Consider the following 15939-nt stretch of genomic DNA (forward strand, 5'->3'; position numbering starts at 1 on the left):
CTAACCCCGGACATCATGAATGCGTAATAAAACTTCCTAATACGTGCTGTCTGATACGAAATGCATTATTAAATAAGACGGCCCTCAACAAATCACTCCTTTGCATACAAACGCAGAAGGTAACACCTACCGGAAATTAAAATCAATAAATAATATTAAAAAAGAGAAGATTTGAGCTTTTGAAACCGGCGACAGTTTGGAATGTGTTGTTCTGAGTTGCCTTCAGCTCTGAAGATGGAAGCAATATTTTCCTGCGAAATGTTTGTTCGTATCAGAATCTATACGGCGTTACGTTGTAGCCAAGATGAATCGATTAAAATAAAATTAGACCTTCTTTTGTCATAATAACAATCAGTCTCTTCAAGAGCAGATTGGTAAATGCCTAATGAATAAGAAAGGATTTGTAAGGAAGCGAGAAATTATCCCAGCATCCCCCGCGACGTGCCGCAAACAATTCTAGACTGAGATCCGTTGTCACCGAGTCAAAGCGTGTACCAGTTAAAGTAAACATGACAGATAGAGGGTTGAGGCTGCCATCCGGCTTCGAGTGGATGCACTTGATAAAGGAATTCTGCGGTCAGGTCGGCGTGGGGGATGTGGGGTCTCGCTGACGAACGCCGTCCGGACGGGATGAAGGCAGCAAAGGATCGTAACACAATTTAATCACGTTTCTGTCGAATAGTGTCTGCTGAAAAAAGAAAACGATAAACAAAGCTCGGCTAAATAATATTTAAGAATTCAGTCCGTACCGCGAAGAAAACACAACACTTCACCATTACAAAGATCAACTGGTTAACGCTGTTTAAGGAAATAATATAATTTATTCTGATAATTAATTAACCATTTAGAGCAGAGACTCGTTCAAATAATATTTAAGAATTCAGTCCGTACCGCGAAGAAAACACAACGCCTCACCATTACAAAGATCAAGTGGTTAACGCTGTTCAAGGAAATAATATAATTTATTCTGATAATTAATTGGAGCAGAGACTCGTTCAAATAACATTTAAGAATGCAGTCCGTACCGCGAAGAAAACACAACACCTCACCATTACAAAGATCAACTGGTTAACGCTGTTTAAGGAAATAATATAATTTATTCTGATAATTAATTAACCATTTAGAGCAGAGACTCGTTAAAATAATATTTAATAATTCAGTCCGTACCGCGAAGAAAACACATCTCTTCACCATTACAAAGATTAACTGGTTAACGCTGTTTAAGGAAATAATATAATTTATTCTGATAATTAATTAACCATTTAGAGCAGAGACTCGTTAAAATAATATTTAATAATTCAGTCCGTACCGCGAAGAAAACACAACACTTCACCATTACAAAGATCAACTGGTTAACGCTGTTTAAGGAAATAATATAATTTATTCTGATAATTAATTGGAGCAGAGACTCGTTCAAATAACATTTAAGAATGCAGTCCGTACCGCGAAGAAAACACAACACCTCACCATTACAAATATCAAGTGGTTAACGCTGTTTAAGGAAATAATATAATTTATTCTGATAATTAATTAACCATTTGGAGCAGAGACTCGTTCAAATAATATTTAAGAATTCAGTCCGTACCGCGAAGAAAACACAACGCCTCACCATTACAAAGATCAACTGGTTAACGCTGTTTAAGGAAATAATATAATTTATTCTGATAATTAATTAACCATTTGGAGCAGAGACTCGTTCAAATAATATTTAATAATTCAGTCCGTACCGCGAAGAAAACACAACACTTCACCATTACAAAGATCAACTGGTTAACGCTGTTTAAGGAAATAATATAATTTATTCTGATAATTAATTGGAGCAGAGACTCGTTCAAATAACATTTAAGAATGCAGTCCGTACCGCGAAGAAAACACAACACCTCACCATTACAAATATCAAGTGGTTAACGCTGTTTAAGGAAATAATATAATTTATTCTGATAATTAATTAACCATTTGGAGCAGAGACTCGTTCAAATAATATTTAAGAATTCAGTCCGTACCGCGAAGAAAACACAACGCCTCACCATTACAAAGATCAACTGGTTAACGCTGTTTAAGGAAATAATATAATTTATTCTGATAATTAATTAACCATTTAGAGCAGAGACTCGTTCAAATAATATTTAAGAATTCAGTCCGTACCGCGAAGAAAACACAACGCCTCACCATTACAAAGATCAACTGGTTAACGCTGTTTAAGGAAATAATATAATTTATTCTGATAATTAATTAACCATTTGGAGCAGAGACTCGTTCAAATAATATTTAAGAATTCAGTCCGTACCGCGAAGAAAACACAACGCCTCACCATTACAAAGATTAACTGGTTAACGCTGTTTAAGGAAATAATATAATTTATTCTGATAATTAATTAACCATTTAGAGCAGAGACTCGTTAAAATAATATTTAATAATTCAGTCCGTACCGCGAAGAAAACACAACACTTCACCATTACAAAGATCAACTGGTTAACGCTGTTTAAGGAAATAATATAATTTATTCTGATAATTAATTGGAGCAGAGACTCGTTCAAATAACATTTAAGAATGCAGTCCGTACCGCGAAGAAAACACAACACCTCACCATTACAAATATCAAGTGGTTAACGCTGTTTAAGGAAATAATATAATTTATTCTGATAATTAATTAACCATTTGGAGCAGAGACTCGTTCAAATAATATTTAAGAATTCAGTCCGTACCGCGAAGAAAACACAACGCCTCACCATTACAAAGATCAACTGGTTAACGCTGTTTAAGGAAATAATATAATTTATTCTGATAATTAATTAACCATTTAGAGCAGAGACTCGTTCAAATAATATTTAAGAATTCAGTCCGTACCGCGAAGAAAACACAACGCCTCACCATTACAAAGATCGACTGGTTAACGCTGTTTAAGGAAATAATATAATTTATTCTGATAATTAATTAACCATTTGGAGCAGAGACTCGTTCAAATAATATTTAAGGATTCAGTCCGTACCGCGAAGAAAACACAACGCCTCACCATTACAAAGATCGACTGGTTAACGCTGTTTAAGGAAATAATATAATTTATTCTGATAATTAATTAACCATTTGGAGCAGAGACTCGTTCAAATAATATTTAAGAATTCAGTCCGTACCGCGAAGAAAACACAACGCCTCACCATTACAAAGATCGACTGGTTAACGCTGTTTAAGGAAATAATATAATTTATTCTGATAATTAATTAACCATTTAGAGCAGAGACTCGTTAAAATAATATTTAATAATTCAGTCCGTACCGCGAAGAAAACACAACACTTCACCATTACAAAGATCAACTGGTTAACGCTGTTTAAGGAAATAATATAATTTATTCTGATAATTAATTGGAGCAGAGACTCGTTCAAATAACATTTAAGAATGCAGTCCGTACCGCGAAGAAAACACAACACCTCACCATTACAAATATCAAGTGGTTAACGCTGTTTAAGGAAATAATATAATTTATTCTGATAATTAATTAACCATTTGGAGCAGAGACTCGTTCAAATAATATTTAAGAATTCAGTCCGTACCGCGAAGAAAACACAAGACTTCACCATTACAAAGATCAACTGGTTAACGCTGTTTAAGGAAATAATCCCTGTTTACTAGAATCATACAAAAACCCACAAATACTAAATGAAGCCACAAATTGTGAAAGCGGTTCGGACATCTTACCATCGGGCTGTAATGGTTCCTTTTTTACGGAAGCCAAAGATTTACTACCCAATTCATAAAATACCTTCAGTGGGCCCTACCCTCACACCCTCATAAACTATTTTTTAAAGCAAAGTTTCAATTTTATCTTTCTACCCACTCCAGTTTCTCCGTTGTCTTATATTCTCTTCAGAATCTACAATCATTTCATGTATCTTCGAATCATCCACTCAATGATCATATTAATAATATCTGACAAACGACATAATTACCTTTTGGTGTCTGGAGGCTCATTGCCCTTCGAGGGCATATCATTTACACATTTTGAGCGTTTCAGATAATTCTGACTCGAGTCTTGGAAACTCCCGTGTTCAAAAGGGGCTCCAACCCTCTGAAACCCCGATCTTGAAAATAATTTGAAACCTTCCTGAGTTCTTTGGAATACAAGACGCATCACATTATTCTAAATAAGAAATATGTTTGTTTTTTTTAATTCGCCTTTCACTTTCGGATTTAAAGCCGTCTGGAAACCATTTAATGACCTTAAATTACCACAACCCTCTTTTAACCTTGCCATTGAAAAGTTAATTTGGAAATTCAAGATTTCTCTTAAACTGCGATAAATATGATGAGATGATAAAGTTGCGTCATATTGTGATAAATATATATTTGTTTAAATCTTGTCCGTCTAATCACAATAAAATCCCTATTAAATATTAAAATATTACTATAATTAATATTTAAATATTTAAAATATATTAAATGATTTTCTTTATCGAAATGTTCGATTTACATTAGAACATCACTTTTTTACACGACATGTTTCAGTTCTAAATGAACCATCTTCAGGTGTATAAAATTATATAAACTTATATATAATTTCTTAAATGCAACTTTTAGTCAGATGTTTATCAGATTTCAAATGATGTTTTCTTCCAGATTTCATTGTATTTTTAATATCGTATTCGAAGTTGTTCTGTATATGTACGTCGTGCTTAACATGATTTTGTGTGGGTGAATGTTTTGTTGTTGTTTTTGTATCATCCTGTAAAGTAAATAATATAAAGACTAATGAATATTAATAAATTAGAAATAGAAAATAAAATAATATATTTGATAATTTAATTTTGAAACATACCAGAAATGAAGTTGTGGAGGAGTTATTGATCGTGGTTGTTTGTAGGGGGGGGGGGGTGGTAAGTGAAAGGAGGTTGTTGGGGGTGGAGTTAAGTATTTGAAGGGAATTAAAGATAGGGTTATTAAGATAAATATTATTGTCATTCAAGCAAATATTTTGTTTGAATGTTTGTTGTATATGGTATTTTTCAATTGTCTCTCTGTGTTTCTTGTTGTGTACTATTTTTAAGATGTCCATATAGATAAATATGATATTAAATTAAATTAAATATCTTGCTCAGTGACATGAGTAACCGACTTCGTACAATTTAGACAATTTATCACTGGATACATTTACGAAACTGGTTCTCATTACAACGCAAACCTAACCTTTAAGTCGCTGTTATAAAATAAACATAATAAATCCTGAAGGATACTTAGATCTCCAGAGAAAACGATAATTTGGACCAAAGAATCAATTATCGCCTCTAAAAAAACATGGATTCGGCCACTTTAATCAAAAACTTAATTACTAATGCCAGTCACTGCTTACGTTCATCGCAATTCCTACGCAGTGCGTCATTTCGTCGCTGGTCTTCTACGTGGCGCTAGTGTCACTACCAGCTCAGAAAATCCATGACCACACATACAAAATCACAAAGGTCTCTAAAGGCACAACAGACGCGTAAAAGACGAATACAACATTTTGATTGGTAAACCTGGAGATCAGTAATTGTGAGGATAATTAATTAATTAAGTAGGATGTAACTATGTGAATTGGGTTCATAGGAGTCAGGTGGCGGGCTCTCGTGAGCAAGGCGATGAACCTTCCGGGTTACGTTAAGAGAATTACTTCCTGAGGAATCTGACATCTATGAACGTCTCAGGACCAATTTTCCATGAAATTAGACAAAAATATAGACGGATATCAAAATGACGTTTCCTCTTCATCACGAAGAGAAGAGATAAATTCCAAAGTTTCTTCTTCGCCATCAAAACACGTAAAACTACGGAGGCGAGAATTAAATTTGGAAAAGTCCTAGTTCGCTATCCGGACAGAAGAGACAACTTGCTCGGCTCTGAGCGTATAAACAGGATAATATTAAAACGGATCTCACAATAAGATATAAAGTTATGGAACGTATTCATGCGTGTCGGAGTATGAATCAGTGGCGGGCTTTTATTAGGACCGTAATGAACAGTTTGATTGCATAAAATGTGAATTGCGGTTACAAGGCCTGAGCAGTTCCCAGGGCAACCTATTTCCTCCTTTCTTACAATAATTGTCAGTCTAATCTTTACAAGGTATTATTGAGTCATAGCCCTGAGGATGGACGCAGCAAAGACATCCGAAACGCTGGTAAACTTCTACCTGACTACACTGTTCTACAACCCAGAAGACGGCCGTGAGAACCTCACATCACGTCGTGGGGTCAAAGGTCATGAGATACTTGTAGGCTCAAATTGCCTCTCAGAGAAAAGATTTTGTAACTTTTAGAAAATATAAGATTTTACCCCATCACAGAAACAAGAAATCGCTTCGCTTAAGAAACTTAGGACGGTTTTCAGACGAGTGGCCATAATCTTTAAACATAATTCCTAGGTTCAAGAAGTCGAGCGAGAGTTATCATACTCTCAAAACATTCTCTCGTCTCTTTTTCCTACCAGAGAGTTGCAGCGAGACCGAATTAATGATCTCTGCCTCTTAAATGAGGGGAGTGTAACGATTATTTTTGGCTGGCTACCTCATGGACCCGTTCCTATAAACGGGATTAGTGGTCGGAAAAGTGACTGACGTGCAGGGGTGGATTCTAAAAGAAATTGTACAAAGATTCATCTAAAATGAGGGGTATTTTGTAAGTTTTAGTGTCTTATTTACCTAATAACTTTTATTTCACTAATAATAAACAGGGGAAGACTGAAACAAACCTTAAGATATTTAAATTTAATTTTATTTATTTCAGAAAACGTAAATATTTTTTTGTTAATTTTCCGGTTATGTGCCACTCTTTGCGGAATCCTCAGTACGACTGTGAAATGCTCCTGGATTTCAAAATTTTCATCTCTTGTTATGGTACAAGTTTGCAAATTTTCTGTCTGACACACATCAGGATTTTAATATACACAGACTTATATTATCACCAGAATTCGATTTACTATAAATATATATTGTTTAAATCTTGTCCGTCTAATCACAATAAATTCTTATTAAATATTAAAATATTACAAAAATTAACATTTAAAATATTTAAAATATTAAATGATGTTCTTTATCGAAATATTCGATTTACATTAGACCATCGAATATTTCGATAAAGAACATCATTTAATATTTTAAATATTTTAAATGTTAATTATTGTAATATTTTAATATTAATAAGAATTTTATTGTGATTAGACGGACAAGATTTAAACAATATATATTTATTATATCACAATATGACGCAACTTTACCATCTTACTATAAATTTTACAGAATTATTAGTGGACATATTTTCGACTTTTATAAAAATTCAATTTTGACAACGCTATAAATCTCCAGAAACTCTTTGTGAGATTAATATTTTGTATCAATTTTTAGTTTTCTGAATGTATATTCTCTGTTTTCTTAGAATTTTTTTTTTTGAATTTTTATTAAAATCCAAAATTTCACAATCTTCAGTACTGTCAGTGTGCGTGCTACTATTAAGTACAGACTGAACAAAAAGTCAAACGTAAGGAACAAATGTACAATTTCATAATTTAACCTTAAGTAATAATATAACGTGTTATGTAGCCGATACAATTAGAGCCATACGATTAACGTAGTCTGTCAGCGAGGATTACAAAAGTGGAAGTTTCATCAACAGACCAAATGTGTAGACAAAATGTAGCATAATTTTCCGCGAGATCTGTGCACAGATTTTTCAACTGTCCTCAGCCAGAATTCGAAGACCAGGGAACGGAATGGTGATCACTAGCACGTAACTCGCATTCCAGTTGAATTCACTGGAATACGAGAGCGCTCTGTCTTGTGCTGCGTTGGTTAAAACGCCCTGTCCCGGTGGGACCCACAAGATGGCCCACTGGGGACTCGGAGTGAGGCCTTAATCAAACACATTCTTCATCTTCACATACTGAAAGCGACCACGCCATGTACAATCTTGTAGTGTTTTCAAAAGAAGTCAATAATTATTAAACCATTCAAAAATAAAAAACAAATTAATTAATTCGAGGAATAATTAAGTGGCGCGGAGGCGTATGGGTACTAATGAAGTGTCAGAATATGAAAAACAACGAGATATATGGAGCGTAGTCTACAGGCTTGCTCTACACGTGATACAGATCGCCAGTGGTAACAACTTGACTAAAAAAAAAATGTTTTAGTGTTTTATTTATTGATCGACATTTAAAAGTGTGTGAGTTTTTTGTTGTAGGAATGAAGATAGTGCCTGGGGTTCCATAAAAGCACAAAATCAGTTTTTTTTCAATTAAGTAAACGAAGTAATTTCGCCGGTGGGAGCGTAGAAGGACGTAACTGGTAGAATATGCGAATGGTTGTCGTCAAAACATGTTTCAGATCTTCAGTTTAATTAATTCAGGCTGAAAAATTGGTGTTTTGTGTTACGAATGACCTAAAATTATCTAACAGTTGACACTTCATCCTTCGTATCTGAGAAGTCACGTGTTTACGAAGGCAGGCTACCCTGACTGAGGATTTTCCTGTTTGCCTCAGTCCCTCCGAGTAAATGCCCCGAGAGCTTAGGCCGACTTCATAGCAGATCAAAACCCCGCTTCTTTCCACATTCCTCCCAATTCATTATTCGGCGGTATGAGAGCGGGCTACTGTAAGCATCGTTAAACAAACAAAGTTTTAATATGTCAGAGCTGAAAGAGTCCAGTGGTTGCCATGATATGACGGTGGACTTGGCAGCGTATAGAAATTGAAACTTTGGCGCTGCTGTCGTAATAAAACGGGCCATTGCACTGGTAAATTGAACGTGGATGTGGTAGACACATTATATATATATATATATATATATATATATATATATATATATATATATAACGCTGACCTTGTAATCCTGGGGTCTCGGGTTCGATTCCCGGCAGTGCCCGAATTTATAACTTGTGTTGGGCAAGGCCGTGGTCTAGGCAACACGGAGTTTTCCTCCGTGGCATCCCAACAATTACTCCATTCACACACAGAAGAAGGCAATGGCAAACCACTTCTGGATCATCTGCCAAGAACGTATATGAACAGGTCCCAGTCCGAGAAAAGGATGGAAGGATCCTGTTCATATGGACCTGTCGTCAGACAGAACACTAAATAAATAGATATATCATGTGTATATATATATATATATATATATATATATATATATATATATATATACTTCGTTAAATCGTGACTTTTAATGATCAGAATTTCTTGTACGAAATTTTACAAAATCATCTTCACAGAGGTTTGCACGTAACTGAGCGAAGGAATTCCTACGAATTTTAAAAGAACATGTCGGTTACAGTCCGAAACGTCGAGTCTTAATAATAAAATATTTGGCTGTAATGTAGTTACGCAGTAAAACACGTGGTTGTACCTGATGATTTTTGTGTGAACTTCATTCAAATTGTAGCTCCAGATTAATTAAAAATTCCGAGTGCGTAAGACAAAACACGACAATCAAAAATAAAAATTAAAAATACTCACGGAAGACGTACAAATTTCTTAAGAACGCCACAAACCAACGTAAATACAGAACAGCCTCTGTGTTTCCAGCAAATAGCAGTAATACCAACTTTGAAGAGACACTTACTAAGTTAGTCTAGTGCCTTTTATTTAAGACATATTTTAATTTGTTTTTTCATCTAAGTCCAGTTCTCTCAAAGAATCTCTTTCCCTATCGTATTCCGACTAAAACGTCTACATAACTTTTTTATAAGTATCAATCCACATACCTAATAAAAACTTCCTAAAATTCTTGGTACACAAGTTTTATTCTGTTTGTGTTTTTAAAAATAAGTAATATATTTCATCGATCTATTTCCGAGTTACAACCATTCACACCCTTGCAGCTGATACGACGTCACCGAATGCCTTTTCGTTCCTGCGAACAAAGGCCCCTTCTCTGTCCATGACACGAAGATTGTTACAGACAAAAAATCAGAGCGGGTTGCGTGTCTTTCTGTCAGAACCACAGACGTCTTTCTCGTCTCTGGACGGAATATAAAATCTTTCCCATGTTCGTCATAACGCCAGCAGGCGGGGAAATTCTTCGCCGTCGTAAATTTTCGACACTTCGGATGGGAACGCGTCACGTGTGTGGCTGTACATTTGCTCGCCGCCAGTCGCGGTCAGTCCGGCTGGCTCCTCGCTGTCCCGGCGGGGACACGAGACCCACTACGAGATCACTTTCGCTTCTCACACTCGCGTGGGGTCTTTTGGGAACATAACTTTTCTCTGGGTTGTCCAACCCATCACCCTCTGAAATAAATATCCCAACTAGGTTTGAAAATCATGCCGGAAGAGGATTCCTTTAATCTTTACAAAACGATTATTTGAAAACTTCAATTGTCTTCAGAGACAATACGGTCCAGTGTCGAGTTGCTGTTCAAGGTCACAGATTAATAAAATTACACAACTGTCAACGTATTTTGTTTGAGACTTATCGTTGACTAACTGTGACCGCGTAGTATTCGAAATTCACTGATGAATGATGAATCAAGAGTCTAGATGCTTCCAGACATGACGATAAGTCCTGTAGGGATCGATTTTATAAACACAGACGTATATACGATTCGACATGACGTCATCAAACATCGTCTTACCACACAAAGTTTTGATCGGATGAAGAAGTATCGATACGAGGTAAATCGAGAGGATTTCAAGAGCGTCTTCAGCGCCGCCCGACGTCGCCGTTCACAACTACAGCGTCTCGCATTTAAATCGAAAGCTAACCTAACCTCAACAGTTAATGTAACTCAATTACCTAAGTAAATATGAAACTGTCGTATTCCAGGAGCTGATATTACACTAAGCTAGTTCAGAGATTTTTATGGAATTCTAATGTTCATTACCGTGTTCACAACAGGCAGACATTGACACGCTCATCACTATTGCTTTCATATTGACTTTAATAATATCCTCCCGTCTACGACTGCGTCCAACAAAATTTTATAAGCATTTATCACCTCTCTCCTCCCATCTTAAGACTATTTTGTGGACAACCGATTACGTACGTATTTTAAAGCATTTTTGCTCAGTCTCCTCGTAATTCAACCAAATATTCACCTCAACTACACCGCGTTCTCACAGACCCTCAGCTCTCTTCCCATGACGTAGGAGAATAATTTTTACTCTCATAAAATATTTCTCCTACCAGTCGGTCTATAATCTAAAACTTTCCTTCGTAGCCTATCAGACTCAATTCTTATTATGTGTTCGTACCAGTTCTGTTTTTGTCATTGAATTCTTTCGTTAAGATTAAATATTCTTAGTTCGTTTCGTATATCTTCAATTCTTTGTCATCTAATATGTAGCCAGCAACACTTCGTAAAAATCTCATTTCACTGGACTCAATCTTCTGTTTATCTACACTGGTCAGGGACCAATTTTCACAGCCATATGTTAACTGGGGCACCGCCAATATCTTTTAAAACATGAGTTAAGTCTCGTGCTAGAAATTTTTAAAATTATATTCTTTCGTGAAAAGCTGAAGATTGTATGCGGCTATCTGTAATTCATCTTCTGATTCATTAATAATGACCTGATAATCAGCAAAAAGTATAGTATTTATCACAACATCATTTATTTTTAGTCCAAATGTTATATATCTGTGCCAATCTTCAACTTAAATATAAAATAACATCGTTCTTTCAAGTTCAGTAATATTTAAAAATATTTTAAATTATTTACGTTACAGGCCAATGTTAAACCACTATCACTTCAAAATATACCCTCACTCCAATGAATTTGTAAGTAAACATCATCAGAAGTTACACAATAACAGTAATTAAGTTTTAGTTTATAACATTATAATTTTTAACTTTTAACTTTACACCTGATGATGGTTCAATGTAACCGAAACATGTAGTTTAAAAGTTGTACCAAATATGTAAATGATATTTTAATATCTTATGTATAAATTTTATATATATACAATTGTTATTAGACGCAAAAAAACACGAATAATTAAATTTTAATTCACAATATGACGCAATTATATCAACTTATAAATTGGTGAGAGAGTTAATCTTTAGCCTGATGCCCTGATTTTTCACATTAGTAATCCTCTCCCCAGTGTTAATTACAATTTTTGTTTTATAATACAATCCAGATCCACGGTGGTCTAGCGGTTAGAACGCTGGCCTTGTAATCCTGGGGTGTCGGGTTCGATTCCCGGCGGTCACCGAATTTATAACTTGTGTTGGGCAAGGCCGTGGTCTAGGCAACACGGAGTTTTCCTCCGGGGGCTTCCCAACAATTACTCCATTCACACACAGAAGAAGGCAATGGCAAACCACTTCTGGATCATCTGCCAAGAACGTATATGAACAGGTCCCAGTCCGAGAAAAGGATGGAAGGATCCTGTTCATATGGACCTGTCGTCAGACAGAACACTAAATAAAAAAATAATAAATAAATATAATAAATAATACAATCCCTGGATGGTTTTAATCAAATGATTTGGATGATATTCCATATTATGTGATCCTATCGAAGGCCTTTTCGTAATCAACTTACATCACATAAGTTAGTAAGTTAAATTCTCTTCTTTTCAGAATTATTTGTAAACAACAACAGGTGAAATTATGTTCAGCCTAAGTGTCCGCGTTTTTAGGTTAGGTTATCCGATCCGAGGCTGACAGCTGTGCCATTAGGGTCAGGTCAAGCGATTTATTGGTGGCGGGGGAGAGTCCTCGGGCTGGCGCCTCAAGACGGACACGAAGCGAGAGTTGACTGACGGAAATAGAGCAGAGTGTAACGCGAAACCGACTTCTATTTTCTCCGTTGTTTTAAAAAGTATCCCGCAGATAGACCGAGTATGACCCCGAGTCTGGTACACACACGGACAACTGAAAAACGTCGGTCCACGTGTAGAAGCGACGAAACGACGACGGGATTGGACGTTCGGGGTTCGTTTCCCCGAGAGACACGTGGCCACTGCCTTCGGAAGGGCTCTACGGGGATGCGAACGGGGACTTCTTCTTAACGTGACGTAATTCTGTATGAAACAAGTTTCAAGGTGACAAGACGACATCGAAACACAATTGACAGGTCCGAGGTTTTGACAATTTGACGTCTCTACAAGCCTATATAAAGTAAAATACTCGAAACATCCGTGTTAGCAAAGTATTGAGGTGTTTATTTTCGTCAAAATTAAGGCAGACTCTGGCAAATAATGCGACAGCACGGTCAGAGGGCTGTTGGCAGTCTCTTGAACCACAAAAAGGCGCATCGCATTGAAATCTCGTGGTGGCTTCTCAAGTTACCACCATTTATAGGCTGTTCTTCTGACAAGAAACCTCGAAGTTCACTTCTTTGTTTTACAAGATCGGAAATAAAAATTAATCTCAGGTAAATTAATAACCGTTTAATAATCCTTTTTATTATATTATTTTAAGAATTAAATTTCTTCGATTACAGACTTCACATTGCCACCAAGGTAACATCGATTTAATATCCTTCAAAGCTGTAAAAGTTCAACAGATGCTATTTCCGGTTGAACATTCCCTGTCCCAAAACACTCAGATGTTTGCCAAAATCATCTCAGACTTTCTCACGACAGTAAAATTGTTAATAGTGTAGGTGGTCACTTAAAAGACCACCATCGACGGCGGTAATCGCACGTATAAAACGTGACACACGCTGCAGCATTTATCCCTGCGGAAAGTTGCAAATAACGCGGTCGTAACACGTAGCTGTTCCAACGGGGTAACCGATGGGTCCAGTAGTCGCAGGCCGTGACTGTCCGAGCTGTGAGCGAACCCACGACCGAAAATGAGACGTTGCTGGCAGTCAGAGATGGATACAGAGCCTCTCAGTGGCGGAGTGAGAGGACGGACGGCTGTTCAGGCGCGTCCAAGCAAAAGCGACGTACGTCCATCCGCCCCTGTGTGACTAACAGCAAAATTTCCGATAGTGGCGACTCTGGTAGCAAGAAACGCAAGCTATAACTATATTTTAAAATTTAAATAAACTTAAAAAAAATTACAAATCTCGCACATTCGATGCGATTCGCAATAATAATGATGAAAAACAAATTTTACTACTGTTGAGTACAAAAAGGGCTCATTTCACTGATCACAAAACGCTCTTGAAATTAATAAATTGTCACGTGTCCCCCCTCTGTTTCGGAACACGTTACCGTTTAAGAAATAAACACGCAGACACTGGCAATACGGCAACTAGCAGCTTACACCCAGTCAACTGAGGTCGGTAACCATTTTTAGTGCAATCAGCAAAAGAATTCACTTAGCGACAAGAAACTGTCAGTGGGTTTCAGCATTTTGGGGTGTGCGATCAGCGCCCGGACTTAACAAAACAATGAAGGAATATTAAGCCATTGACGATAAAATTTTCTACGACAGTAGCGCCGCTCTGTATTCACGATGGTGAAACTCCCAGAAGATTAATAATTTGCATTAACATAATTTATGACCGAAATAATCAACATGAGACCGTCCTAAGTATTTTTTATAAAAGTCCTAAATATTAAATTATAAACATTGAATATTTAGACGACTGGACGACCAGGGTTCGATACCCGACGGGGGCAGAGGATTTTTCCTCTAGCCTCTGCGTCCAGACACGGTACCGGGGCCTATCCAATGGGTACCGAGGTCCTGGCCACTCACCAGGTGAAAAATGAGTAGGAGCTCTCCCCCCAAGCGTCTATATGGCGTGTAGTAGAAAAAACTTTACTTTTATTTTAGATTTATGATCTGTAAAATGTACAAACGTGCAAAGAGAAAAGTCTTGCGACAAATGACGATCAGACCCTTGACTTAAAATCTGGCCACGACGCTCAATAGGGACTCAGTCGCGAAGTGACATGAACTTGCTCCAAACAGACACAAAATTTTATTCTCAGAGACTTTTTTTTTAAAAAAAAAATCATTCCACATACATTTTTTTAAGTAGATCCGAACATCAAGTAGATAAGCTGCTGACTTAAATAAAGCAGGTTTACGTTTACGTAGCTAAATTTTGCCAAAATGAATAATTTTAAGATCGTCTCAGACTAAATATAAACAAAATTTATTCCTCTGTTTTCAAATTTTACTGTGGACACAGATTACACTGAACGACGTGACAGCCCATTCCCATGGCAACTGCTTTCTGTCCAAAATTTTGCCACAATATCATTTACGAGGACCCGAACCAGGGACCTTCCTCCCTGTAACCTCAGTGTGACAGAAAACTCTAAATTATCAGTCGTTTCTACAGTTTTCTGATCAAATTTGAACAAACGTTGCACGAACATGGAATTGAAGTCAATTCCGAGTTCAAACACCAGAGGACCATCCAACCAAATACCTTTGCACTAAGGACAAGTTTTGAGCATTCGTTCTTAGCCAGCAGGTTATGGCAAGATCTCAGCTACGGTGAAACTATTTCAGAATTATGAATCAGTTTCATTTTTACAGAAGAAATGAGTTGCTGTTGGTTGTTTGGCATTGCAACGTGTAAACGTAAAGACTTTTACAACTACAAAAATTTAGCCTCTGAGGTTAACCCCGAGTTAACTGAGCCCTATTCACAAAGCCTCGAACCCCGACCCCCATAGTTCACTCATCCACAACACAGACATCATTTAACACTTCTTATTCTGAAATTCCACCCCGAAAAACAGATCATATGTGTTTCAGAGGCGTGTCAAACGGGAGTCCAACCCTCGCTGACCTGCGCACTGCGTCTGGTGGGTGGAGAAAAGTCGCTTTCTCTGACGTCACAATGGCATCTGTTCAAGTCAGCTGTTGGGGTGGGGAGTGGACGGAGAGTGACTGACAGAAGGGGCGTGGCTTTCGTCGTCCACGGAAACAGAAAGGGACGTTGTAGGCCAAAACTGTGACGTCATTCCCCGGATTATACGTGGCATTATCAGAAACTTTGTGAAGGAAATTAATTTAGGGGAGTGAACAAAGCGAGTGTTTGATGGGAGGAGCCTAGA

General features: G+C 36.9%; 1 protein-coding gene across 1 annotated transcript in view; it reads right to left on the reverse strand.

The window, feature by feature from the left end:
• The window catches only part of Use1 (Vesicle transport protein Use1), a 216326-nt gene that overhangs the window by 139253 nt on the left and 61134 nt on the right, over positions 1 to 15939 (reverse strand). The window lies entirely within an intron of this gene.

Source organism: Zootermopsis nevadensis, unplaced genomic scaffold (genome assembly GCF_977971745.1).
Source record: "Zootermopsis nevadensis isolate Lab colony 2312 unplaced genomic scaffold, Znev_1.0 Znev_ptg000046l, whole genome shotgun sequence".
Lineage (NCBI taxonomy): Eukaryota > Metazoa > Arthropoda > Insecta > Blattodea > Termopsidae > Zootermopsis > Zootermopsis nevadensis.